Genomic DNA, 25,866 nt, shown 5'->3' with positions numbered 1-25,866 from the left:
ATGGCCCCTTGTAGCGTCTGAAGGCAATTTAAGTACTATTGTTGGCAACTGTCTAATCTTGTGATCATTTAAGATAACACCTACTGATGGAATTATGGAACCAAAAATATCTCCTACAATTTCTGAAGCACTAGCTTCTCTTTTGACTTTTGACTTTGATTTCTCATTTCAGAATGAATCATTAAAATTCTCCACATTATATATCTTTGGAAAAACAAATCCCAGATAAGTACCATACCAGCCTTTTGGCAACTTGTAATATGCATTTGTTCCATGTATGAAATAAACACCAGGTATGGTAGAGTTTTGCCCATTCAGAATAAAGGTCCAAACACTTTTAAACAAAAACACATCTACATTCTCTAGTTCCTACAAATGTGTGTCAATCTTTGATCTAGGTCTATATATAACTTCGTACATGTTGCGAACCTATAGCCAGGAATCTTTGATTTCTAGCAACTGTGTGAGCTTAATCTTTTTACAATTTTGTAAACTTACTCCCCTTTCTGTCTTTGCTTTCATAGCTTGTCTCCTCTCCTCAACTTGTCCAATGAACTCTTTTTCTACTGGGCTAAAAATGCATGTTAAATTGTTCTTGTGGGCATAGACTGTACCAAATGTCAACATGGGCTCAAAGAAACCTCCCACTGTGTCAACGTTCTTCATCTTTGCAATGCTACTTAAATGTTTGATGATGAGGACAATTGCAAACACTAGATCATAATTTGAATATAATTATTGATAATACTCCTGCTGATACAACAATGTTAATATCAGGCTATAGGAAATTCCATAGGTTAGAAGTGTGATTCCTTCACTTACTGATGAAGGCAACTGTGTGCAAACATAGAAATCTCTAGCTTCCATGGTGTCAACATATTCGTGGAGTAGTTTATAATACACATTTGCTGATAACTCACCTCTAGAACCATTAGTGTGTAAAGATCTCTCATCTCTATGCAGGGCATCTTGCTTTTACAATGGAAATTACTACATTTGGGGCACTTCTGAATGTTAATTTCTCTGAGTCACTCACCATGGGCAAACTCAATCCAAATGAACTACCATTAAACCTATATATATATATATATATATATATATATATATATATATATATATATATATATATACACATTTGTTACCTCTATTTTGATTCAACTTCATGAGTTCTCTAATTTCAGACCAAAAGTTTGAATTGAAAAACCAAAAATGCAAAATGCAAAGTGGCTACAATTGATCAATATCTTTTCAGTCCTTTTTATGTGTGAGCGAAGCAAAATAATAAAATAATAATAATCTCTTTAAAATTGCAAATTATTCACCAAAAGTTCCTTGATCTTCTAGAAAGTTCATCAAGAGTATTTCTCTAATTGCAAAATTTAAGAAGCTTCTGCTAAGATGGTCAAATGTCTTTAATAAAGGGACAGCTCATAATCACTAATAAACACTTCAAAAACATAGGCTCTCATTATGACTTTGGGCCAGAAGACCGCCATATTACGAGTACTGAAGGATTTCCGACACAATTTTGGCGGATATCCTCCAGTAGTTGTGCTGACGGTCAAAGGCGCAGGGGCAGTTCGACCACTGGCTCTGCCCTGCCAAAAGAACTCCACCAGTCGTATTATGACTTGTAATATGGCCTGGCGGTGTCCTGATGGTGGGGCGCTGCCGGTGGTGGAAGTGCCTGTTCCCGTTCCCTGCCGGACAATCTTCTCGCCGGACAAGGTAAGTCGATTGTCCGACAGGGGAGGGGGTGGGAGGGTGTTGTGTGTATGAGTGGGTGTTGTCTGCATGTGTGAATGTAAGTGTGTATGCATGTGTAAGTGTGTTTGAATGCATGTATGATTGTTGAAGTGAATGCATGTTGGAATGTTTGTGTGAATGTGTGTATGGATGCGTGTGAGTGGATGCATGTGAGTGAATGCATGTATGGATGCATGTGAGTGGATGCGTGTATGTAAGTGTTGGTGAATGAGTGTATGCAGGGTGCATGAATAAGTGTATGCGGGATGCGTGAATGAGTGCGTGCGGTGTGCGTGTGGGTGTGTGTGTGCATGTGCATGTATGCGGGGAGGGGACGCTGTTCTAGAAGGGGGTAGCGGAGGGGGGTTCTGATATGGAAGGAAAGTGGGAGGTATTGGGATTGCAGAGGGGGTTTGGGAAGTCGTCTGCTGGTGACAGGAAAGACATTTCCTGTCACATGTAGCCTTTCCGCCAGGGTTTTTGTGGCGGTGCTACCGCTGCAGAAACCCTGGTAGAAAGCCGACTCATGATACCGCCGGCGGTCTTGATGCCGCCTGGATCTCCAGCCCGGCTGTCCAACTGCCCTGGCGGTACAAGTGGGGATGTGGCGGTCTTCGGGCTGCCAGGGTCATAATGAGGGCCATAATGTCTTTGTTCATCAAGTGGCAATGAGATTTCAAAGTTCAACTCTAACACAATTTCAAACTCAAGAATACTGAACTGGATTTGAATTGTTAAAACAAAATGTTTCAGACTTCTCCTAGTCGGAGGTAGCAAAATCTCAGAACCCCATCAGACCATGCTGTAGCAGCCACTTTTCCAGTCCCAACAGCTTGACTAAACTGATCCCTCTCACTCATTGTAACCAACACTTCAGGAACACATGCTGCATCATCTAGGGGACCAGGAACTTCGCAAGTGTGGCAAGCATGTACCCAGCTCAGGAGACCAGCTCACTTAACAGCTGTAGTGGTTACCAAAACCATCTGGTGAGGACCTTTCTAATACAGTTCAAAGCAGATTTTCCTTACATGCTTCATAATCATGACCCAGTCGCCTGGACATAGGTCATGACAAAGCTCCTGCTGCAGTGTTGCTGTAGCTTCTCCAACATGATGAGACATAGAACAATCCATATCAGCTAGTCCTTTGCAATAGTCCGCCACTGAGACATTAGTAATGTTCACAAGCGCATTCTCAGGCACTGCTGGCAATCTCATGGTCCTCCCCATGATATTTTCATGGGGAGATAACCCAGTCTTTCTGTCGGGTGTACTACGCATTCTCACCAAGACAAAAGGCAATGCGTCTGGCCATGTTAAAGTGTTAGATGCACATATTTTTACCACTTTGGACTTCAAAGTTCCATTAATCTGTTCTACAAGTCCAGAAGCTTCAGCTCAGTAACTGCAATGCAATCTTTGCTCAAATTGTAATGCCACACACAACATTTTTAGGACCTCAACGTTGAAATGAGATCCTCGGTCTGACTTCAGAAAAGTCTGTTGAAATGAGATCCTCGGTCAGACACCAGAGAAGTCTGGAATCTGATTAGGCGTATCAACTCCCTAAGTAACAGCTTTGCTACTGTGAGACTATCATTTCTCTAGGAGGGGTAGGCTTCGACCCAGTGTGAAAACATGCACACAAGGACCAAGACATATCTCAATCCATTGCACTTGGTCAGCTCAATGGAATTCAGCTGCATTCTTTGTGACTCAGTGTAACGCCGCGCTCTGACGTGGCGTCTCTTTCTGTCCTCGCGGGTGGAACACGCTACCGATATTCAGAGCGCCGTTCTCTGCGTTTTTTGACTATGCTTTCTGGGAAGCATATATTTCGCTCCTGGTCGCGCTACACTTACTTGTAGCCTTTTTTCTTCTTTTATTGTTGGTGGTGGGTTTTTTGTTGGGCCTTTTGCCTGTCTCTATCCATGTTGTGTCCATCTTGTCTTCTTCGTGATTTTGTCCCAGCATGCTCTGTTTTTCTTTTATACTACTTCCTTTTTCCTATACTGGTCTATGGGCTTTTCCCAATCCAAGATGGTGTTACTTCCCTTTCATGTGATGTCACTTCCCTTTTCTCAGTATATAAGTCAGTCAGTCTTGTTCCTCCTTGCGTTGCAAACACTTCCTTCTGGTTGTGCTGTTCGCTCCTGTTCTTTGTTCCTGCTCTTTTGCCTTGGGAGATTTTTGCCTGTTCTTTGTTCCTGCTTTTGCCTTGGATATTTTTGCCTGTTCCTTTTTTCCTGCCTTGTACCCTGGATATTGCCTATTTTTGTTTCCTGTTGTCAAGTCCTGTTTTTTCTTGTTTTCCTTCAGGAGTTCCTGTTAGAGGTTTTTTCCCCAGTGTTGGGTTTTTTTCCCTCTGGGACTCCTTCTGGAGGATACGGTCTGCTTTGGCGTAGCCTGTCAAGCGGCACCGTGGCTACTAGAAGGGGTCGCCCTTATCTGGGAAAATCCAGGACCTGTAGAAGACTTGGGCGGTCATTCTGACCGCGGCGGTCGGCGCCCGCCAAGCGGTTCCCGCCGAATGACCGCTCCGCGGTCAAAAGGCCGCAGCGGCCATTCCGGCTTTCCCGCTGGGCCGGCGGGCGACCGCCAAAAGGCCGCCCGCCGGCCCAGCGGGAAAACCCCTGCAACAATGAAGCCGGCTCCGAATGGAGCCGGCGGAGTTGAAGGGGTGCGACGGGTGCAGTGGCACCCGTCGCGATTTTCAGTGTCTGCAAAGCAGACACTGAAAATCTTTATGGGGCCCTGTTAGGGGGCCCCTGCACTGCCCATGCCAGTGGCATGGGCAGTGCAGTGGCCCCCAGGGGCCCCCACGACACCCGTTCCCGCCATCCTGTTCCTGGCGGTAATTACCGCCAGGAACAGGATGGCGGGAAGGGGGTCAGAATCCCCATGGCGGCGCTGCAAGCAGCGCCACCATGGCGGATTCCCTGGGCCAGGGGAAAACCGGCGGGAAACCACCGGTTCCCCTTTTCTGACCACGGCTTTACCGCCGCGGTCAGAATCGCCCAGGAAGCACCGCCAGCCTGTTGGCGGTGCTTCCGCTGCCCTCCGCCCTGGCGGTCATGGACCGCCAGGGTCGGAATGACCCCCTTGGTGTATTCGCCAATCCGAAATCCAGAGGTGAGAAGTCCAGCGCAGTACGTGACAGATTGCAACGCCAAAAGATTCTGCGTTGCGAGAGCGCCATGGAAGATCCACAGGGAGAGGTGTCAGAAAATGCTCAAGCTATGTTACAGACTGTCCAACAACAAGCCCAAGAGTTACAACAGTTACGGGCAGAGAACACTGCGCTACGACAGGTCTTGTCTTCCCGATCAATGGACATACCACCCGTATCTGCTACTATTCCTTGATAGTCCGGAGATCCTTTAAAGATGAAGGAATTTTTGGACGCCCTAACGGTTTTCTTTGCCTTTCGTCCACTCCAGTTTTCGTCGGATAAGACTAAGGTGGGCTATCTGATCAGCGCCTTGTCTGGTCCAGCGCTTGCTTGGGCGACTCCTCTGGTTTCTGCAGATGACCCAGTCCTGGCTAACTATTCCGCTTTCCTGACTGTTTTCAAACAAATGTTTGAGAGACCTTGGGTAGAAGCAGCAGCTGAAGAAGCCTTATGTGACATTCAGCAAGGTAATCAGGATGTACTGCAGTATATAACCCGCTTCAAACAGCGGGCAGCTGAAACCTCCTGGGTAGAACGCACCTTTGTAACCCTTTTCCGCCGAGGCCTGCATGAAGAAATTAAAGATGAGCTTGTACACTCTTCCCCAGCTTGTTCTTTGAAAGAATTAATGGATCAATCTATGAACATCGAGTATAGACTTCGAGAGCGCAAGATGGAAAGACGTAGAACTAGAGCTCCATACCAGCCCGGTACCTTCCGTGCTAGCAGTCGGCGAACGGAAGATAGTCCATCTGAAGCCTCTCCACCTCCCCATGAAGAGCCCATGCAGGTAGATCTGGTTCGTGGGCCATTGACGGAGTCAGAAAGGGAGGAACGACGACGAAGGGGACTTTGCCTATACTGTGGTAAGGCTGGCCACCTGATCCGTAGTTGTCCGGTACGTACCTCAAGGCCTGCGGGAAACGCCAGCTCCTGTTCCCTGTAAGGAGGAAGGAGACGGGAGGAGCTGAAGTACCATCATTATGTTCCTCCAAAGAAAGCATGTCCACCCTATTTATCCTCTCGGTCAAGTTACAAAGTTCACAAGATCAAGAAGGACATCTGCTGGCTCTCCTTGATTGTGGAGCCAGTGGACTCTATCTGGATGAGACCTGGGCTACTAGTAAAGGAATTCCCCGCATTCCTAAAGAAACCCCTGAGCAGGTTCACACAGTGGATGGCTCTCCGTTAACCTCAGGACCTGTGGTGGCCTCAACTCCTACTCTTTGTTTGACATTTGGGGGGCATCAAGAACACGTTGCCTTTGATCTCATAGCCTCACCAAATCACATCATGATTTTGGGAATTCCCTGGTTAGCCCGACACAACCCCTATATCAATTGGGAAACACGAACTATATCCCTAACGTCTTCATTTTGTCAACAGAATTGTTATTCTACCACTTCTTAATGGACTCCAAAAAGGTCCTGTCAGTCAATTAAGGATAACACTAACTCTATCAATACTATCCAGGGGGTTCCAGATTGTTATCAGGAATATATCAGGATTTTTCAGAAACCTAGTAATCCTTTTTTGCCACCTCATCGCAGTTATGACTGTGCTATTCCTTTAATTCCTGATGAAGTCGTTCCCTTCGGTCGAATGAATTCTCTGACAGACCAAGAAAAGAAGGTGTTAAGGGAATATTTAGACGACAATTTACACAACAGTTTGATTGCTCCTTCCACGTCCCCCGCTGGGGCTCCTCTCTTCTTCGTCCCAAAGAAGACTAAGGATCTGCGTCCTTGTGTGGACTTTCGTGAACTCAACAGAATAACGATTAAGGATCGATATCCACTGCCTTTAATCAGAGATATACTGGATGCCATTCAAGGAGCCAAGATATTTACTAAATTAGACTTACGGGGTGCCTATCATCCTCTTCGGATCAAGGAAGGAGATGAATGGAAGACTGCTTTCCGTACCCCTTTTGGGCACTATGAGTATCGTGTTATGCCCTTTGGACTGACCAACGCCCCTTCTGTTTTTCAACGATTTATGGATTTAGTGTTCTCTGATGTACTCAATCAATATGTAGTCCTTTATTTGGATGATATCTTGATATATTCCCGTGATCCTGAGCACCATGAAGATCATGTCCTACAAGTCCTGGAAAGACTCAAGAAAAACCAATTGTTTTGTAAACCTGAGAAGTGTGAGTTCCATAAATCTGAAGTAAGGTATCTTGGGTTTTGTATTAATCAACACAGAATATCCATGGATCCTGACAAGGTCAGTGCCATATTAGATTGGCCTTCTCCAACGTCCATTAAAGAAACGCAATGTTTTCTTGGGTTATCAAACTTTTATCGTCAGTTTATTCAGAACTTTGCCTACCTACAAAGTATCATAACACAAACAATTAAGAAAGAGAACCTGAAGAAGGGTTTCATTTGGACCAAGGAGGCTGAACATGCGTTTCAAGAATTAAAGACAGCCTTTACCCAAGCACCCGTGTTGCGTCATCCTGACAATACCAAGAAATTTATTGTTGTGACTGATGCCTCAGACAGAGCTATTGGAGCAGTTCTGCTGCAGAAGCAAGACAATGATGGATTGGAACATCCTATCTTTTATCTGTTGCATATTCTATCAGAGGCTGAACGAAATTATTCTGTACTGGAACGAGAACTACTCACTCTCAAAGTAGCTTGTAAGGAATGGAGGCATTTCCTGATGGGTTCCAGAGAGCCTTTTGAAGCTAGGACTGATCACCGTAATCTCCAGTGTCTTCGGAGCTTTCAGTGTCGCAACAGTCGTCAGGCTCGATGGGCTTTCTTCTTTAGCCAGTACGATTTCGTGATCACGTACATACCTGGTTCCCAGAATTTAGTGGCAGATGCCTTATCTCACAGATATCATGACATAGCCCAGAACTCCTCTCCACATCTTATTGAGTCTAGCAGGATCATCGGAGCTACTCAATCTTTTCAAGAACGAGTTCAATCCGAGTACCAGTTTCTGTCTGCTTCAGAATGGGATAAATTGACTCCTTTTTTGCAGAAGAAGGACAACTACTTCTATCATCAACATGCTCTCTTCCTACCTACCAAGAAAGTGCAGACAGAAGCCCTGCAAATGTGCCATGATTCTCCTATAGCCGGTCATCGAGGTATCAGGAAGACCCAGGAACTGCTTCAGCGATCTTTTTGGTGGCCTTCGTTAAAGACAGACACTGAAACCTATGTGTCAGCATGCCCAGTCTGTGCCCAGACTAAGACACCCCGAACTAAGGTGGCAGGTTTATTAAGACCTTTACCGGTTCCTTCCGCTCCTTGGTGAACTCTATCCACGGATTTCATATGCTCTCTACCTACTTCCTCTGGTAACCAAGTAATCATGGTAACCGTAGATTCATTCACCAAGATGGCTCATTTTTCAGCCTTGAAGAAACTACCAACGGCCCCAGAAATGAGTCGCATTTTTCTACGAGATATTTTTCCCCTCCATGGTCTTCCTCTAGAGGTCATTTCGGACAGAGAGCCTCAATATGTATCACGTTTCTGGAGAGCCTTTTGTGCCTTCTTTAACATTGAGATTTCTTTATCCTCGGGTTTCCATCCACAAACGAATGGGCAAACTGAACGAGTGAATCAAGAACTTCAGCAGTATCTGAGATGTTACTGTAATGCCACACAAAGCAATTGGTCGGAATATCTTGCTCTTGCCGAGTTCTCCTATAACAACACAATACATAGTGCGACCAAGACCACACCCTTTTATTGTACTTATGGATTTAATCCGAGGACTTTCACTACTGTTTCTTGAACATCCTCTTCTGTGCCTGCAGTCACTTCTTTTTCACAACAGATCCGTCGAATCCAGGGCCTACTTCACACTACTCTCCTAGCTTCAAAACAAGCTATGAAGCGAAAGGCGGATTGTTATCGGCAAGCCGCACCTTTGTATCAAGTGGGCCACAAGGTATGGCTTTCTTCCAGATTTCTACCATTCCAGTTTTCCACCAATAAGTTCAAACCATGTTTTTATGGACCCTTTCGAATTTCGCACATCCTGAATCCTGTAGTTGTGCGTCTCCGCTTACCTCATACCTGGAGGGTTCATCCTGTTTTCCATGTGTCCCAGTTAAAACCCTTTGTTCCTGATCCTTACCATCTCCAGTTCCAACGTCCACCTCCTCTTTCTATCAACGGACAGCCTGAGTATGAAGTCCAGGAGATCTGTGATTCCCAAATTTTTCGACGCAAACTACAGTTTTTGGTCCACTGGAAAGGATACCCCCTCAGTGACTGTTCGTGGGAAGATGCTTCCTCCGTCCATGCTCCCCGTTTGGTTCGCCTGTTTTTTGACAATCATCCTGACAAACCTGGAGCCTCGGGGAGGGGACCTACTGTAACGCTGCGCTCTGACGCGGCGTCTCTTTCTGTCCTTGCGGGTGGAACACGCTACCGATATTCGGAGCGCCGTTCTCCGCGTTTTTTTACTATGCTTTCTGGGAAGCATATATTTTGCTCCCGGTCGCGCTACACTTACTTGTAGCCTTTTTTCTTCTTTTATTGTTGGTGATGGGTTTTTTGTTGGGCCTTTTGCCTGTCTCTATCCATGTTGTGTCCATCTTGTCTTCTTCGTGATTTTGTCCCAGCATGCTCTGTTTTTCTTTTATACTACTTCCTTTTTCCTATACTGGTCTATGGGCTTTTCCCAATCCAAGATGGTGTTACTTCCCTTTCCTGTGATGTCACTTCCCTTTTCTCAGTATATAAGTCAGTCAGTCTTGTTCCTCCTTGCGTTGCAAACACTTCCTTCTGGTTGTGCTGTTCGCTCCTGTTCTTTGTTCCTGCTCTTTTGCCTTGGGAGATTTTTGCCTGTTCTTTGTTCCTGCTTTTGCCTTGGATATTTTTGCCTGTTCCTTTTTTCCTGCCTTGTACCCTGGATATTGCCTATTTTTGTTTCCTGTTGTCAAGTCCTGTTTTTTCTTGTTTTCCTTCAGGAGTTCCTGTTAGAGGTTTTTTCCCCAGTGTTGGGGTTTTTTCCCTCTGGGACTCCTTCTGGAGGATACGTCTGCTTTGGCGTAGCCTGTCAAGCGGCACCGTGGCTACTAGACGGGGTCGCCCTTATCTGGGAACATCCAGGACCTGTAGAAGACTTGGGTGGTCATTCTAACCCTGTTGGTAAAAACCGCCGGGGCGAATGACCGCGGTAGCACCGGCAACAGGCTGGCGGTGCACCGCTGGGCATTCTGACTGCGGCGGTTCAGCCGCGGCCAGAAACGGAAAGTCGGCGGTGTACCGCCGACTTTCCGCTGCCCTTGAGAATCCTCCATGGCGGCGGAGCGCGCTCCGCCGCCATGGGGATTCTGACACCCCCTACCGCCATCCTGTTCCTGGCGGGTCTCCCGCCAGGAACAGGATGGCGGTAGGGGGTGCCGCGGGGCCCCTGGGGGCCCCACCTTGTATTTCAGTGTCTGCTTTGCAGACACTGAAATACGCGACGGGTGCCACTGCACCCGTCGCACCTTCCCACTCCACCGGCTCAATCCTGAGCCGGCGTCCTTGTGGGAAGGCTGTTTCCCACTGGGCTGGCGGGCGGCCTTTTGGCGGTCGCCCGCCAGCCCAGTGGGAAACCCAGAATGACCGCCGCGGTCTTTCGACCGCGGTACGGTCTTCTGGCGGTTCCCGCTTGGCAGGCGGCTCCCGCCGCCCGCCAACATCAGAATCACCCCCTTGGTGTATTCGCCAATCCGAAATCCAGAGGTGAGAAGTCCAGCGCAGTACGTGACACTCAGTGTGACAACTATGTGTTTTCCTACATTCATCTGTTGGGATGTGACACATCGGTAGCACATGGCATCTGTAATCACTCTGAACATGGGGTTAAACCATGTCTGTCTGAAAGTTCTGATCATTGCATCCCTACCTATATATACCTGTCCATGATAATGTGGAGCCATAGGTGAAAATAAGCTATTTGGCAACACTGCTCTTCCATCACTTGACACCCAAACATTATCTTCATTTCTCTTAACACATCCTTCTCTAACTCAACTTTGGTGCTCTTCTTCTGTCACTCTTTCTGCAATCTCTTAACTTCCTCCCATGTGACAACAGCAGTTGACAGGAAATTCTGACATCTCGCATCACTTGTTTCTCTTATCCGCTCTCCGTTAAAGGAAGTGCAACTGAGGGTGCAGTATCTTTCCACCTAATTAGCCTATTTATTGCCTGTTACATAATCAGTAAAAACTTTATGGGCTGCACACTCGATGACAGTAATTTTTGCAGGCAGCTGTAATGCATTCAACAGATTGTAAATTTTACCACCATACTTGATAGGGGATCCAGAGGAGGTCATGAACCCTCTCTGGGTCCATTAATGTCCGCTGTCATGAGCGACAACAAAACCATACTGACTATGAGTGAAAATTGTCATTTTAAGCTGTTCCGAAACGCATCAGGCCCTGGTAAGAGCAACCAATTCAGCTACTTGACCAGAAGCCAGGAGGGCTCTATTACACCTGAGACCGTGAAAACTGCATACCCATCTCTCAGGGTACCATCTTTACCTCTTAAACAGGAGCAATCCACAACCATGACATAGTCATTTTCATTCATTTGTGTGGGTTAACAGAATTCCCACTGAATGGCGAATAAAAACATTCAGGGGATGATCCATGACAATGCCCTTGCACTGTTCTATACTGATGCTCAAAACAGCAACCACCTTCAAACAACCAGGCAGCACTGAAGCCACATATCAAGAGTGGGAGAAAAATAAGCCATAGGCTTGTTTGCATGTCCATGCAGGTGAGTCAAGACTGAGAAAGCACATCCATCCCTCTCACAGAAAGGAAAGAAAAACATTTGTTATAATCAGGCATTCCCAGAGCTGGGGACCAGCATAAGCTTTCTATCAGCTCTGTGAAGGCACATAAGCAGTTGTCATCAAATGGTACCGGTTCAGACACATCCTTGTGTGTCAGCCTCTGTAAAGGGTTTGCCAAAAGGGATAAGTTTGGAATTCACTGGCGACAGTAGCCAACCATTCCCAAAAAACATTTGGGCTTCTTTCTGTGTGGCAGGAGGATTCATTTTCATTATTTTTTAGATTCTTTCTTGTGACACTTTCCGCACACCTTTGTCAATGTGGTGACCTACGTACAGGACTTCTTTCTTGCAATACAATAATTTTGCTGGGGAAACTTTAGGTCCATTCTCTCCCAAATGATTCAAGAGAGCATTTGTGTCTCTCCTACATGCTTCTCAGGTGTTTGACGTGACCAACAAATCATCTATGTTCTTCAGCAAGACTGATTGATAGGGCATTTTAAGGGACTCCAGATTTGTCTTCAAGAGCTGGTTGAAAATAGATAGTGACTCAGTATAACCTTGTGGGACTTGGCATCATGCCAAATTTGAATGCAAAGAGGAATTTACTTTCCTCATGCAATGTTATGGAAAAGAACATCTGGTAAAGTTCAATCACTGGGAATTTGGAATACAATCACTGAAGGATTCGGTACCACGGGACAACATGGAATCACAATCTAGTTCACTTTTCTCAGTTCTTGGACTATAGAGTACTTTCCATTGGGCTTCCGCAGTCTTAAAATAGGTGAGTTACATGGACTTCTTGTTATCTCTTCCAGGATTCCTTGCTTATAGCTTGTGAAGGCAAGATGAAGGAGGCAATCAGACTATTAATTAAAGAGGTAATTCCAGCAATCATCTCTGGGGACATATGGGGTGATTTTGGATACACCGCATTTGGCTTCTCTGTCATTTTAATAGGCTCAACTCCTTTAATGACTCCTATTTCCTTTCCTGAAAAATCCCAAACCTCAGGTGTCACTGTGGTGGTCATTATGACAATGGTGGTGACAGTTAAAGTAGCTGTAACACCACCAACAGGCTTAAGGTAATGACTGCCAAATCATGACCATGGCAGTGATAACTTCCATAGACAGGCAATGTACCAGTCACCACGGTGGCAGCCATCAACAGCCAGGCGGAAGACAAGGTACCGCTCCCCATATCATGACACAGCAAACAGCCATGATTTCTGGGGCGGTACCAACGCCATCAAAAGCCTGGCAGAAACAGAACACAGAAGACGAAAGACTCACCAACAGAGACACAGAGAAGATCAACGCCGTCATGGAACTGGAACTTCAAGTCTTCCCGATGTTCATCTATGCAATGCTCCACATCGAACACCAAGGCAGACAAAGACGATGACGGTGAGTACAGCCGCCTAGCACACAAGAGAGGGAGGGACGAAAAGGAGAGTGCCACACACACGCACAACACACACCATTCACACACACACCATACACACAACCAGCTACAGAGGAAAACCAATGTCATAGGACCCACATCATAATAATTCAAGGACAACATTTAGGCATTACTGATATTGCAATTGTATGCCAAAAGCCACAATATTTTTCATGTGATAGAAAATATTTTTGAGTAAATGCCCAGAAAGGGCCAATGGCCAGTCCAAAGTACAAAAGGCCCACATGGCCTTAGGAATAGTCCAAGCCCCAACTTGTTCCTGACAATATATGCACTAAACTGTGCAGAGGCATCATTTTGGAAGTGGGCAGGCACCTCAGGGGGAAGGGAGGTGGGGGGCACCTCAGCTGAAGTGGGGAACTTGCCCACTGGTTCTGGAGGGGGCTCCATGCCAATTTCCCTATGCTGGGGAGTGCAAGGTCACAGTCTCTGAGGTGCAGAACTTGCCCACTGTCTTAGGAGAGGGCTACATGCCCATTTCTCTTTGCTGGGAAGTGCAAGGTCACATCTCTGAGGTAGGGAACTTGCCCACTGGTTCTGGAGGGGGCTCCATTCCCATTTCTCTTTGCTGGGGAGTGCAAGGTCACAGTCTCTGAGGTGCAGAATTTGCTCACTGGTTCTGGAGGGGGCACCATGCACATTTCTCTTTGCTGGGGAGTGCAAGGTCACAGTCTCTGAGGCGGGGAACGTACCCAATGGTTCTGGAGGGGGTTCCTTGTACAACAGTCCCTGGAGGGTGGCCTACATGCCCTCTGCTGGAAGTCAGGGCTGCTGTGTCTCAGCTGGAGGTGAGAGCTGCTGTGTCTCAGCTGGAGGCGAGGTCTTCTGTGTCTCAGCTGGAGGTGGGGGCTCCTTGCCATCTGCTGGTGAAGTGGGCCTCTTGCCTTTCATTGGTGGTTGAGTGGGAACCTTCCCCTTCATTGGTGGTTGAGTGGGCCTCTTGTCTTTCATTGGTGGTTGAGTGGGAACCTTCCCTTTCTAGGCTGGTGGAGTGGGATCCTTCCTCTTCTTGGCTGGTGGAGTGGAATCCTACCCCTCCTTGGCTGGTGGAGTGGGATCCTTCCTCTTCTTGTCTGGTGGAGGGATCCTTCCCCTTCTTGGCTGGTGGAATGGGATCCTTCACTTTCTTGCCTCCATGACTAGGAGGTGCCTCCACTGTCCCTGTCTCATGTCTCTTGTTTCTCACCACCCTAGTCCTCCCTTTCTGAGGTGGAGGTGTGCTCACAGTAGAAGTGGCAGCCATCACACTCTGGGGCCCCTTCGTGCCTGCAGCTGTTGATTTGGTTGGAGCAGCGGAAGACTGTTTGGCTGAGGTGCTGGGCTGGGTCGTTGGGACCCTGCTCTTATGGGCAGGACAAGGGGTGCAGGGGGGAACATGTAAGGAAAAGTTTCTTAGGGGCATTGGGGCAGGATGTGGGGGGAGGGATGGGAGTGGAGGTGGAGGGAGTGGTTGTTGGAGGTGAAAGTCTGCTGGACTTGGGTACAGGAGCATGGGCAGTGTACTGATGTGAGGTGGATGGCTGTTGGGAGTCTGAGTGTGTGCGTTTGTGTCTCCTGGTGGGGGCAGAAAGGGTGAGAGAGGACACAGGGGATGCGTGGATGGATGTTGTGGATGTGTCTGCTAGTGAGGTTTGTGTGCTGCTTGGTGTGGTGATGGTGATTGTGGTTGTTGAAACAGTGCATGTAGGTGTGAGTGCGGATGTGACTGTGAGGGAGGAGGATGAGGAGGAGGGGGAGACAGTGGAGGCGCTGTGTGGAACTCTATGGTGTTTGTGTCAGTGCTTGTGGCCTCAGCTGTGCAGCCTGTGTTTGTCTGTGCCACTCTTGTGTGATGTTTTGTGTGCATGCTCGTCTGTGTGTATGCATGGGATGGGCTGGGGTTGAGGAGACTGGGAAGTGGTAGTTAAAGGTGGATGGTAGGAACAGGGACAATGACTACCATCAGAGAGGAGGCCAGAGCCTGAAATGATCTCTGTTGGGCTGCCAATCCACCGTGGATGCCCTGCAGGAATGCATTGCTGCATCTGTGATGCCAACCCCTGGATAGCATTCACAACGGTTGACTGCCCTACAGAAATGGATCTCAGGAGATCAATAGCCTCCTCACACAGGGCAGTAGGGCTCACTGGGGCAGGGCCTGAGGTGCCAGGGGCGAAGGAGATGCCCACCCTCCTGGGTGAGCGGGGACGGGCAACTTGGTGAGTGGCTACTGGGAGGGCGGTGCTGGTACGGGGGTAGTGGCTGTACCTGTAGCTTGGGTGGTCACAGAGGTGTCCGCAACCACCAGGGAATTTCCATCGGAGGAGGACTTACATTACAGTCAGTTTTGTCACCTCCTGTCTCCGGCGTGGTGCTCCCATCGCCCTCTGTCCCAATGGTTCCCTTGGCATCGGTGGACTCTGCCTCCTGGGTCACGTGGGATGCAGCTCGCTCTTGTCGCTGATGCCCCTGCTCCTCCACCAGAGGATGCTAATGCGCACATGGACAGAATGACAGAAGAAAAAAGGGGGGGGGAGAGAGAGAAATGGAGCACTGGATCAATTACAGCACCAACACCACAGTTGGCATACACATTACCATCACACATAGGGATCAGGATTGAGCACTATGCACCACACTGGCATTCAATTGGCTAGGTGCCACAGCAAGATGAGGGCCAACCACCGCCAACTGAATCCCTCCTGGGACCCACTAAGCCCTGTCTGACATGGAATGCAACCTAGCTAGGTTACCTGATTTTGCTACACACCCATTTCCCTTGAGCTGGATCACACTGCAATGTCTGACCTGGCTTTAAGGGGCACCCACAGACTCACACCCACCACCCAGATCTCATGCCACCTACCAATTATTGTAGTAACGCCCACTGTACTCACTCTCTTGTGGCTGCTGTGATACCTTCAAGTGCCCATCCAGCTCTGGGTAGGCCACAGCCAGTATGCAGGCCAACGGGGGGATCAGGTTCTGACGGGCACCCTGCCCTCGTTGAGAGGCCATCCCCAGCTGGGCCACTGCGGTGTTCTGGGGCCAGCGTCACAGGTCCTTCCACCTTTTCCTACAGTGGGTGCTCTGCCTGCTGTAGACCCCCAGGGTCCGCACGTCCTTGGCGATAGCACGCCACAATACCTTCTTCTGATGGGCGCTGACCTACAGAGGTAATACAGACAGGAGGACACCATTACACATACAATCCAGCCTGTCACACATATGGCCCACAAATCCCATTTCCATCTCCATAGGCACACACATCACCTGGTGCCCACCATGTACACTACCACCAGACATACCACCCCCAAAATGACATGATGCTTGAAGACACATCTCCATGCAACCTTGCCACATGCATTGTGCCCAAGGTGTATTCACTTGTTGGTCTGAGGCCTATACAGCTGTCCATACTGGGGTAGGACCCCATCCACCAAGCGCTCCAACTCCTCCGAAGTAAAGGCAGGGGCCCTTTCCCCAGTCACATGGGCCATGGCAGGATCAAGACACATGTCACAGCAGCACACGCAGTGTAGGTGTTGCCATGTGGAAAGTCAGGAATCAAGTGAGGATATAGATAGAAAATGGTGGTCACGTACACCGTCACCGCCACCGGCGATCCCCATTGGCCACTGTACTCCATAGAGCCCCATATTAGCCAATGAGGAATTGCACGGCGGTGCAAGACCGCCTTCTGCCCTGACGCCCTACATTGGTGGAGTTACCTCACTTCTACCTGTCCCTACATACAGGACAGGCAGTCGCCCTTTAATGGTGGAGGACAACAGTAAGATAATCGAGAACTGCACCATTGTTATAATTTGCACATACATTGCCATTACCATTGTCCCATCACATTAATGCTCTATGTACACTGAGGTGGTGGTTCCGTTGTTCAAATTGTGACAGCCTACTCACTCTTGTGTCCCTTAAATACCTACCACTGTAGATGAATAGGAAGAGGAGACACGCCCCCATGTACAGACCCCTTGTGGACTTAGCTACACTGGAGGACAGGTACATAATACTCACCTACAGATTGGACAGGGCCACAATCACATAGCTGTGTGCCCAATTGGAGCCTGATCTGATATCAGCTATCCATCATCCCACTGGGATTCCCCCTCTTGTGCAAGTTCTATCAGTGCTCTATTTCTTGGCAACTGGTTCTTTCCAAGTGACAGTGGGCTTGGCAGCAGGAATGCCACAGTCAGTGTTCTCAATTGTGCTGGTAAGGGTTTTGTCTGCCTTGGTCAAACACATGTGCAGCTACATTGCTTTCCCCCAGTTGGAAGATGTGGCCACTGTGAAGGCAAGATTCTATGCAATGGGATATACACCCAATATTATTGGGGCAACTGACGGAACACATATTGCGTTTGACCCCCCCCCCCACCCCGCCACAATGACCAGGTGTTCAGGAATCAGAAGAGTTTCCACTCGCTCAATGTCCAAATGGTGTGCCTGGCTGACCAGTACATCTCCCACATCACTGCCAAGTATCCTGGGTCGATGCATGACGCCTTCGTCCTGAGGAATAGCAGTATCCAAAATGTGATGGCACAACTACAGAGGCACAGGGTGTGGCTAATAGGTGAGTCTTAGTTCCCACCCAATGTATGTCAGTGTATGCCTTCTGGTGTTATCCCCCTACCATTGTGTAAGGCTAATGTTTGTCCCTCAATACTTGCAGGAGACTCTGGCTACCCAAACCTATCTTGGTTCCTGACCCCTGTGAGGAATGCCAGGACAGGGGCTGAGAATCAGTATAATGATGCACATGGGCAAACAAGGAGAATTATTGAAAGGACCTTCGGCCTCCTGAAGGACAGGTTCAGATGCCTCCATCTGACAGGTGGATCCCTGTGCTATTCATCCGAGAAGGTCTGCCAGATAGTAGTAGCATGCTGCATGTTGCACAACCTGGCCCTCAGCCATGTGCCTTATCTGCAGGAGGAGGAGATTGGAAATGTCACTGTGGCAGCAGTGGACCCTGAGGACAGGGAGGATGAGGATGTGGACAACAGAACATCAGTTATATGTCAATACTTCCAATGACACACAGGTGAGAAAGTGGAACTGACCATTCCTTTGAATATTGATGTTTTCTGTGTGGCTGTAGTAGGATGGCATTCACTTCCTTTGCATCTCAACTTACTGTCACCTATGGCTTCTCATTTTGCAGATGTTGGTGTTATAACAACTGTGTTCTGATGTAATGACTATTTACAGCTACTGGTCATTAATTGTATGCTATCACAGTGTTCAGATCATTTGCACAAAATGTGACTGTTTCCATAAATGCACATTTTCAACACATGAAGCACTATCACGCCAGCTGTGTTCAATGGTGTTTATTGTAGTTCAAAAAAATTGACAGAAAAGTGGAATGGAATGGGGTGATGGTAGAGGTAAGTCCAAGGTATTGTTCCAGTCTGTTTGTAGCACAGGTCCAGTGTACACTGGGCCATAGGAAGGGGAACAAAGGCAGTTCAAAGTGGACAAGGGGACAGGGTGGGACACAAGGGGAACATTCAGGAGGGTCTCATTTCCTAGCAGTGGTCTTGGTCTTGGCAAGTGTCTCTGGCTTCTGTCTAAGTTGCAGGAAACATTTGCGGAGCGTTTCACCTTCTGCAGGGGGAGAGGTGCTGGTGGCCTGTGGCTTCTGTGGCAGGGCTTCCTGCCCACTAGCTGCAGCAGAAGTGGAGGGATGATCAGAAGACTGGCTAGTGGTATGGGCCCGCTGGTGTGCTGTCCATTCCCTCATGATGTTGGCCATATCTGCCAGCACCCCTGCTATAGAGACCATGGTGGTATTGAGGGCCTGCAAATCTTCCCAGATCTCCTGATTGTGTTCCTCCTGCAGCCACTTGTTCTCCTGCATGTTAGTAAGGATCTGGCCCATCTTGTCCTGGGATTGTTGGTAAGCCCCCAGGACATTAGTGAGTGTCTCCTGGAGGGTCTGTTCCTTTACCCTGTCCTCCCCCTTGTGCACAGCGGTTTTCCCAGTGTCCCTGATCCCCAGGGCCTCTGTCCCCTGAACGGTGTACCCACTGCCACTGACCCCAGGTCCCTGATTGTCTTGGGAGTGAGGTGTAGACTGGGGTCCCTGTACAGGTGGGCACATTGCTGATTGACGTGTCCTGGGGACAGAGGTGTGGGGACGTTGGGTGGGTGCTGTGGTGTTGGATACTGATGAGGGAGGGTCTGTAGTGGACTGTGAGTGGGCTGGGGTGGCCGACTGACCAGTGGTCCCTGATGGGCCAGGTAGTTCGTCCAGAGTTACTGTCATCACTGGGGGAATCTTCTGTTGGGGGACTGGATAATCGTGGCACCTTCTCGCCTCTGGGATTGGCTGGGGCACCTGTGAGGATGTAAGTGATGTATAATGTTTCATGTCTGTGACATATTGTACATCCCTAGCTTCCCCTCTATTGTTGCTGTTGCCCTGTCACCTTTCTTTGTGTATGGTGATGTATTGTGGGATTGTTATTTCTCCATGCTGCGTATGGTTTGATGATAGGTGTACATGCAGGGCTGGGAGGGCTACAGATTCATTGGTATAGCGTGCAGGACTTGGCATCGGGGTTAGTCAGAAGTGTAGGTGTAGTGTGTGGGATGGAGTGGAGTGATGGGAGTCAGGGTGAGGGGGTGAGATGACATGCAAGTATGTGGGGTGGTAAGTAGAAAATATTGACTCACCTGTTTCCAGTCCTCCGGCTACTCCAGTAAGTCCCTCAGGATGCAGGATTGCCAAGACTTGCTCCTCCCATGCTGTGAGCTGTGGGAGAGGAGGAGGGGGTCCACCGCCAGTCCTCTGGATGGCGAGCTGGTGCCTTGCAGCCACGGAATGTACCTTCCCCCATAGGTCGTTCCACCTCTTCCTGATGTCGTCCCTTGTTCTTGGGTACTGTCCCACGGCGTTAACCCTGTCCACGATTCTCCGCCATTGCTCCATCTTCCTGGCAATGGATATTTGCTGGACCTGTGCTCCAAACCACTGTCGCTCTACCCTGACTATTTCCTCCATTTGCCACTGCAGTGGTATGTTGGCGGCCATTATCGCTGCGGTAAGCGGGATTTACCGCCAGTGTCATGATGAGTGCCTGTGTCTTTTAAGTCTTTCAGGAAATTATTACATATCAGAACTGGATACAATGCGACACTCAGTACTCGCTACAATTTTACAGGGCACATCTTTATTTGCTTGAATAGCTATTCCTTGGCGTGTGCAACTAATAGAACAGTTTTGCTTACACAATAGGTCACGTCCAAGCTAACTTACAGGGCTTGAATCACAGACTACAAATTGGTGCTTATCTTCAAATTAACCTATTTTTATAGGGACACTGTTATGTTCATTTAAGTTTATCTCTCGTACTCTTAGGTGTTGTTGTTCCCTTGACAAAGGGGGGGATTCAAGCTTGTGAAGGCAAGCTGAAGGAGTTTGCCAGAGGAGTTAGCAGCAACGAGCCGAGAGGAGCCTGTTTGTAATTGGTGCTCCAGTCTTCAATAAATCCTTTGAAATACATAAGGAGTCCACTTTACAAACACTCCCTGTTACAGGGTTGGTCAATTGCTTATTTGCAACTCCTGCAACCTAAATTTTCTTTCCCGAAACGGGCAAGTTTGGAACTTCTGATGTTCTGACAGTGGAACGTGGAGCTCCTGTGTCAACCACAAATGACACATCATGGCAAACAAAGTTGGTATTTACATATGAACCACAGTGATCTACTTCTAAGGATGCACCTAGCATGCAGTCCTCATCATCAGAGCTACAAGATTGCAGGATTTCTTAAAATTCCTCATCACTCAGGTCTTTTGGGGAAAATATGATGTTGTCTGATTCACATTTTCATTTGAGATCTGATTCAGATTCTGTTGGGGAACAACATTTGCTATTGAGTCATCTGGGCTTGAGGTATCTGCATCTGCTGTCCTGGGCACACATTTACATGTTGCACTCGAGGTCTCTGAATTCTTTGTACTTAAGCTTGATTATTACCTTGCATCTGCGCAACTCCAACATTCTGCACTTGATTATTCACATTATTAAAGGGACACTCCCTCCACCAATGTCCAAAATTTCCACAAGCATGACATGGATCAGTTCTCTTCAAAGCCTGGACACCAACAAAACCTCCACTTTGATGTGCCCGAACATCATGTCATCTAGTTCTAGGTTGAACAACTTTTGCCTCCTGATGTGGTAAACCTTGCATACCACCAGTGTTCACCATCATCTGAGGACTCTGACTTACTTTGCGTTTTGCAGGATTTTGCCAATCGGTTTATTCTGCCAACAAATCAGGTGCAGCTGAACTACCTCACTTGTATCTGGCTTTAATCATTGCGTACATCTGAACACAAAATGACCCATATATTTAGCTTCTTTTGTCTTTGTACCACTATGCTGTTTGAAAACCTGCAACAATCTTTCGTAGTAGGCATTAATCAACTCCTTTGACTCATGGGCTGTCCTGTCAATGTTCTGGGAATTAATATTTTTGGGGGGGCACCTTGTTTTAAAAATTTCAATTACCTTGTAATACTTCTTCAGATGGGGCACCGGTTACTGGATCTCTTTGAAATTCACTATGAGGCCAATCAATATTCACATTGTGTTCAGTCCACATATCCGTTAGGGCCACAATGTCATGCAAAGTATTCAAATCTTCCTACGGACATTTTGAGAGTTTTACAAATCTCTCTGTTTGCTTGTACCATGCCACGTGTTTCGCTCTCAATCTCGGGTAATCATTAGTGAATGACAATATATCACTCCTACTCCAGGGTACATGTATTTAACCTCCACCTGGTATTTCTCTCATGGGCATAATTTTCAGTTTGTCCTCAGCTTGATTTGCTCCAGCCAGAGGCACATTTGCCTAAGCTTTCTTCTGATTTACAGGGAGTGCAGAATTATTAGGCAAATGAGTATTTTGACCACATCATCCTCTTTATGCATGTTGTCTTACTCCAAGCTGTATAGGCTCGAAAGCCTACTACCAATTAAGCATATTAGGTGATGTGCATCTCTGTAATGAGAAGGGGTGTGGTCTAATGACATCAACACCCTATATCAGGTGTGCATAATTATTAGGCAACTTCCTTTCCTTTGGCAAAATGGGTCAAAAGAAGGACTTGACAGGCTCAGAAAAGTCAAAAATAGTGAGATATCTTGCAGAGGGATGCAGCACTCTTAAAATTGCAAAGCTTCTGAAGCGTGATCATCGAACAATCAAGCGTTTCATTCAAAATAGTCAACAGGGTCGCAAGAAGCGTGTGGAAAAACCAAGGCGCAAAATAACTGCCCATGAACTGAGAAAAGTCAAGCGTGCAGCTGCCACGATGCCATTTGCCACCAGTTTGGCCATATTTCAGAGCTGCAACATCACTGGAGTGCCCAAAAGCACAAGGTGTGCAATACTCAGAGACATGGCCAAGGTAAGAAAGGCTGAAAGACGACCACCACTGAACAAGACACACAAGCTGAAACGTCAAGACTGGGCCAAGAAATATCTCAAGACTGATTTTTCTAAGGTTTTATGGACTGATGAAATGAGAGTGAGTCTTGATGGGCCAGATGGATGGGCCCGTGGCTGGATTGGTAAAGGGCAGAGAGCTCCAGTCCGACTCAGACGCCAGCAAGGTGGAGGTGGAGTACTGGTTTGGGCTGGTATCATCAAAGATGAGCTTGTGGGGCCTTTTCGGGTTGAGGATGGAGTCAAGCTCAACTCCCAGTCCTACTGCCAGTTCCTGGAAGACACCTTCTTCAAGCAGTGGTACAGGAAGAAGTCTGCATCCTTCAAGAAAAACATGATTTTCATGCAGGACAATGCTCCATCACACGCGTCCAAGTACTCCACAGCGTGGCTGGCAAGAAAGGGTATAAAAGAAGGAAATCTAATGACATGGCCTCCTTGTTCACCTGATCTGAACCCCATTGAGAACCTGTGGTCCATCATCAAATGTGAGATTTACAAGGAGGGAAAACAGTACACCTCTCTGAACAGTGTCTGGGAGGCTGTGGTTGCTGCTGCACGCAATGGTGATGGTGAACAGATCAAAACACTGACAGAATCCATGGATGGCAGGCTTTTGAGTGTCCTTGCAAAGAAAGGTGGCTATATTGGTCACTGATTTGTTTTTGTTGTGTTTTTGAATGTCAGAAATGTATATTTGTGAATGTTGAGATGTTATATTGGTTTCACTGGTAATGATAAATAATTGAAATGGATATGTATATTTTTTTGTTAAGTTGCCTAATAATTATGCACAGTGATAGTCACCTGCACACACAGATATCCCCCTAACATAGCTAAAACTAAAAACAAACTAAAAACTACTTCCAAAAATATTCAGTTTTGATATTAATGAGTTTTTTGGGTTCATTGAGAACATGGTTGTTGTTCAATAATAAAATTAATCCTCAAAAATACAACTTGCCTAATAATTCTGCACTCCCTGTATTTTCTTTGCTAATCTGCCTTCCTTAGTTAGGTTATCTGTAGCTCTATATCTCTGAATGTATGTGATCAGTTCTTTAATATGCATTTTCATTCAGGGAGACTATGGGGGTCATTATGACCCGACGGTCAGTGTAAATGTGGCTGTAGTACCGTCAACAGGCTGGTGGTACATACCACCACATTTTGAAACCAACCTGCCAATGTACCACACCGACCGCCATGACGGTAGCAGCCGCTGGGCTGGAGACAACAATCTACAACCTGGTGGCCAATACTGTCCCACTGGTGGCATTATGACCCTGTCTACCACCATGGTTTTCGTGGCATTCGTAAATCCACAAAAACCATGGTGGTAGGCCCTACCAGTGACAGGGAATTTGTTCCCTGTCACTGGTAGGAGACCCACCCCCCAACACTCCCCATACAACCTCCAACCCCCCATCTATCTACACTCCCCCCTTCCAATCCACCCCCCCATACACACACACATGCAGGCACACACCATGCATTCACACACTCACACAGGCATACACGCATGCATCCATTCATTCACGCACACATCCAAAAGTACACACAGACACGCATTCACTTTTCCATTCATTCATGCATTCTCACACATGCACACACACATGCACGCAACACTACACACTCATGCGCATGCACACACACACTCACTCATGCACACACCCCCACACACACACACAACACCCCCCAACCCCTCCCCTGTTGGAAACTCGACTTACCTGAATCCAGGGGTTTTTCCGGCAGGGCACAAGGCGCTGCTACAGCCAGCAGTGCCTGCCAGCAGAACACCGCCAGGCCGTATTATTTTTCATAATACAGCTGCCGGCGGTCTGCTGGCGTGGTGCTGCTGGTGGTAGCAGCACCACCTTAACACAGTCCGCCAGTATGGCCACAGCTGGATTTCTGCCTTTCTTGTGGTCATATTATGGTGGATGGATGTTAGCCGTGGCGACAGTCTTTTGGCGGCTGTCGCTGCGGCGGCAGGCGGCACTCACCGCCAATGTTTTAATGAGGGCCTATATCCTTTGTGCTAAATCGGTAATTTCTCTTTAGGGGCCTTGATTTTTCTAGATCCACATCATATTTCCCGACTACTTCAGCTAATCTCTCATAAGCCTGTCCTGCACATTTTGTAACATCTTTGAACATGAACTGTAGTTTATCTTCAATATAAGTCTCCAATTGGGATGTGTCTCACATCCCTAAAATCATTTCAATTAATTCCAATTTCAGTCCGGGCACATTCACTGATCTATCTCTCTCTGGTGCTTCTTTTGTTCTAGCATTGCAACTCGTCATACCTGACTCAAATTATTCAACCAGTCAGTTGTTATGCAGTGAAACCTTGTACATTTTATATTATTTTTCTGTGGTACGTTTGTGCTTATTGGTTCTATATTCTGCTTATTCTGGGTGTCAAAGTTTAAAATGTTCTCTTACATGTTAAAAGGTACTCCTCATTGTGGAGTGCTGCAATGTACCTTCAAGATCTGGTCAGGTCTGAGCATAAAATAGGGTGGAGTTCCTTCAGCAAACCTCGCATCAGGAGTAAATCCTGTCATTGAGTTTGGATCTGCAACTTGTGTAGGGGTTAAGAATTTAACAAGAAAAGTTGTTCTCTCCATCTCTGAATTGTTAGAGTATATGGATCTGTGCATACTAATTGGTGAAATCCCATCATATGTATCTGGTGTAATAGGAACGGATAGAATGTTTATCGACTGGGCATTGCTTCCAGATGTATCTGAAGCATACAAGGGAACAACTGGATCTATAGTCACAGGTATTGTCAATGCATCTGGGTCCATATGATTTGTGTGATTCTGTGGAACTGTCATTTCTACACTTTGTCCTGTTAAGCCAATACTGAAACATTTGGCATTGACTGAACTGGACTAAACATTGGTACAGGATGATGGGTGCTGCAACTTTCGACAAGAGGTTTCACATAAGGTGACTGCACTGTCTGGTTCGGGGTCTGTGCAAATGGAGCAGTTTCCACATTCAGGGTTACATTTTGTGAAGCTTCACTTCTTGCCCCTGTTTCAAATGAATGATGAGGAGGAGGCCAATTCATCAGGAACTGATTAATAAACTCTTCATCTATCTGAATCACTCTCATATGTTACTGTCGCGTGGGCTCTCATTATCCTAAATGAGACTAATGGATTTCTAGGTAGCAGGATCGTTCACAGTGTGGGGGACTG

This window comes from Pleurodeles waltl, chromosome 3_2 (genome assembly GCF_031143425.1).
Source record: "Pleurodeles waltl isolate 20211129_DDA chromosome 3_2, aPleWal1.hap1.20221129, whole genome shotgun sequence".
NCBI classification, from domain to species: domain Eukaryota; kingdom Metazoa; phylum Chordata; class Amphibia; order Caudata; family Salamandridae; genus Pleurodeles; species Pleurodeles waltl.
This window is presented reverse-complemented; position numbering follows the sequence as displayed.